Below are 4146 nucleotides of genomic sequence, written 5' to 3'. Positions count from 1 at the left end.
TATATATATATATAAAGGTAGCGAAAATAGTTATTTTGCTAATTATCCTTATTTCATTGAAAAGAAATGTGTATGCTATTATTGTTTGGATAGTATCTCATACCTATATCTTGTACCCTGAGTAACTACTCTGAAGATAACAATACACTACAAAAGAGTTATTGTTACTCTCCTATTATCTTGTTTTGAAATTTTATTTTTCTTTCTTCTTTTTAAAAGAAAGAAAAAGTCAAAAAAATCAAGAGAGCCAGAGACAGATAGGGCACGGTCTAAACATAGCTTCAAAGGTGTGCCTCCATGACCTACTTCCTTCAACTAGGCCACATTTTCCAAACAAATTTTCTACCAACCCCCAGTAACACCACCAGTTGGCAATGAGGACTCTAGTGCATGGCCTTTTGGGGACATTTCAGATCCAAGTCTTAATATTCAGTCCCTGGATTTCAAAGGCTCTGTGTCCATCTCACAGCGCAAAAATGAAATGTAGCCTATCTCCAGGAGTTCATGTAGTCTTAGCACTTTCAGTATTGCTCAAAAATCCATAGTCTTATTGGAGACACAAGGGAAGCCATAAACTGTGAGCCTCTGTAAATGATTTAAAAAAAAGCTCCATATATTGGTTAGTTTTTTCCTTTGGGGCACAATACCTAACATTCCCAGATTGTAGGAGAGGCTTTTTGTGTCTCATCGTTCATTCCATGGCCAATGGGCTCCAAGGTACAAAAATTATGGTGAAAGCACATAGAGCAGCAAAATTGCTTAGTTTATGGTAGCTGTAATGAAGAGCAGGGGACCAGTGCCAGAGACAAAGGGACAAACACAAGATACATTCCCACGTTCCCCAAATCACCTACTCAGACAGACAGACCTGGATGTCTGCTTGGCAAATCTCCTTGGTGTAACCCAGACCAATCAGTTTTGTATAATTGAGTTAAACACATTCCTCTGCTGTCAACTTGACAATCAAACGTATATTAAATGACATTTAATCTCCAATAAATACAATAACAAGTGAGTAATTTTACTCATAATGTTACAACTATCCTGTGTACAACCATGAATGCACTAATCCCTTCCTCAAAGTCTGAACAGTTCCAGCATTTCTCAAAAGTCCAAGTCAAATTCTCTTCTGAGACTTAAGATAAAGTTCTAGCTGTGAGCCTCTGTATAAATCAAAAGTAGATTACTTAATTCCAGTGTACAATAGTACAGCATGAATATACTCATTTGCAAAGAAGGAATGGGGTACAGAAAAGAATTACACCAAAGTTAGAGCAAAACCCATCAGGACCAACATTAAATTTTATAGTTCCATGATCAGAATCATGGGCGCAGGATTGTGAGATGTGAGTTCAAGAGGACCTGATCAGCCCCATCTCTATAGCCTCTCAGGTTGCAGTCTAATGGCTCTCACTTGGACAGATTTCCTCTGTATATGTTCCATAATCCATTTCCTGGCCTCTCTACTGTACCTTTGAATTCATTCCCATATCTTTCTGCACTGCTCTCTCATGGGCTTTTAGCATGGCCTCCCATACTTTTGAAATCTAGGTGGAAGCTCCTGTGATCCCACAATTCTTGAATTCTGCTATCAGTAAAAGTAGAATCATATGAATGATACCCAAATCAGCCACCAGCCCAGGTAGTAATCAGGTACCACTGGAGCATGGTAACAGAAACTCTGATGGGTCCAGATGACTGGCTATGGTGACATGAGTGCTGAGAAACCAGTTCTCAAGGAGGTGCTTCTTTACAATTGTCTCAAGGATTCTGTTATCAAATGTGAAGTTTACACTTTTTTTTACCCTTAAGCCTGTGATGGACAGAGGCTTGATGATTTCTGAGATGCCTTAGAATCATCTTTCTTCTTTCTGCACAAAGTACCTTTTATTTATTTTTAAATATCACTAATCCCTTCAGCAGTCACATGTCTGCTGGCCCCAATTTTAAGCATGGATCCTTACAGACCAAGATTAAAGTATTTTTTTCTATTTTTGTATTCTGAATTTTTTTGGTACCAAGAATCAAACTCAGGACCTTGAGCTTGCCAGGCAGGTGCTTAGGCCAATGAGCTATATCCTCCGCCCTGTATTTTGATTTTTTGCCATTAACTCTCACTGTAAATGTGGCTAAAAGAAGCCCACAGTGTCCATGGCACAGCCTGGATACCATGCCACATTATGGTTACCTTGAAACTTTTTCTGCCATTCAGTTACTCAATGGTTTTGAAACCTGGCCATCTACAAAGCTTAATGTTATCAGCAATAAACATGTAGACAAATCTTTTTTCCCCACAGTGTAACACACATTGCTTCTTCTCTAAAAGCCATTAGGTTCTTTGTTTCTAAATAGCACCTGTTAAGCCTAGCCTTTTCTGTCCACATTCTAACATCATCTATTTTCTGAATTCCACCAAAAATCATGCATGATGTATGGGTTACAGCATTCAAAGACTTCTCCAAACCACTTCCAAAGTTTCTAAACTACATGATCGGGTAAAATCATGGCAGCAGCCCTACTTCTCATTTACCAATTTGTGTATTTGTTACTTCTTGTCCACAGAACATAATACTCAATGTCCACAAATGAAAGGGAGCCAGGTTTAATCTGACACAGCTTTCCAGGAAGTTTGGTCTATTCATGTTTGACTGTCTCCAAGAAAAAGTATTAGTTCATGGTGACCAGGAAGAAGAGCAGGGGAACAGTGACAGACAGGAAATGGCAAAGAACTAGATATTTTACCCAAAGTCACATGTTCATCCTCCATCCAGACACACCCAGACATGTGCTTTGCTAATCTACTCTGTGTCTCCCATGCAAATTAAGTTGGTGCAATAAAGAATACTACACAATTGCAAATTACAATGGCACAGTGCAAACATTTCCATTCCAAAATAGAGAAATAATCAAATTAAAAGGAGGAATTAGCCCACAGCATGACCAAAATCCTAGGGTAGTAAACATTAAATCCCAAAGGCCCGTGTCCAGCATGTGATATAAGCTCTAAAGGGCGAGGGCAACCATTCCTCTCCTGCCGTTCTGGCTGTAGTTGACCTGGCATCTGTCTTGAATTCATTGTGCTTGTTGTATGTGACTCCCCTTAGCAGCAGTTTCACTTTCCTTGCATCTCTGACTTTCTGGAGGTAGGCACTGAAGCTTTGGTTTCACTCTTACTGCTTCATGCATTTCTCTCTTAGATGCTACACACTGGCATTCAAATTCTGCCACATATTGGTGACTTCCTATCCTTTCTTTTGAAATTTAAGTGGAAGTCTCTGGGATGCCACATCTCTTATATTCTGCATGCCTGAAAATGTAACATCACATGGAGGATGCCAAGGTCTTTCACTGGGGTGAGCAGTAAGCAAACCTATTGGACTTTGGATACAGGGCCCTCAAAGTGTCTGGACAACTGAGCCTGATGAATGAATTCTGGGGAAACAACTTTCTAGGTGCCCTTGTGCAGGAATCATTTCCTAGCACTCTTCTCAAGGAAAAGGCTTACAACTGAGTTTCCATTATTACATTTTTGAGCCTGAAGTGAATGATGTCTGGGCAATCCCTGAAAACCTGAAGGCATCTTTTGTATTGTACTCATGCAAAGTACTTGGGCCCTTTTTAATGGTGCTAATTTCTTCAACACATATACCCTCTTTGACCATGCTCTTTTTGCTCCTGATTCTCATTGTGAATCTGGCTAGAATAAACCGGTAACATGCTTAGCTCTGCCTGAATATCATACTGAATTTGCCGGTCTAGATTAATTAGTCTGTTACCGTTAAGTACAGACATGTATAAATTCTCAGATCATGGAGAAAAGTGTAAGGAAGGTATTTGCCAGAATGCGACATGAATTGTCTCTACTCTAATTCATACTACAGTCTTCATTATCATCTGAAACCTCAGGAATGTGACCTTTATTCTTTACATTCCTACTATCATCCTAGGCTTCTGAGCTTCCACTTGAATTTGGCATTTAAGTCCACTTACTGCCTTGTAGGGCTTCTCCAACCTTTTCTAAACTCCTTTGGCTAACCAATTCCAAGTCTTCTGAACCACCTTGTGAGGCATAGGCATAGCAATAACTTTACTCCTTGATACTAGTTTCCTGTGTTATTCAGCTTTTTGTTGCTATGACAAACTAAC

This window comes from Chinchilla lanigera, unplaced genomic scaffold (genome assembly GCF_000276665.1).
Source record: "Chinchilla lanigera isolate Chin_1 unplaced genomic scaffold, ChiLan1.0 scaffold00010, whole genome shotgun sequence".
NCBI classification, from domain to species: domain Eukaryota; kingdom Metazoa; phylum Chordata; class Mammalia; order Rodentia; family Chinchillidae; genus Chinchilla; species Chinchilla lanigera.
The sequence above is the reverse complement of the archived record's forward strand: the minus strand, read 5'-3'. Positions refer to the sequence as shown.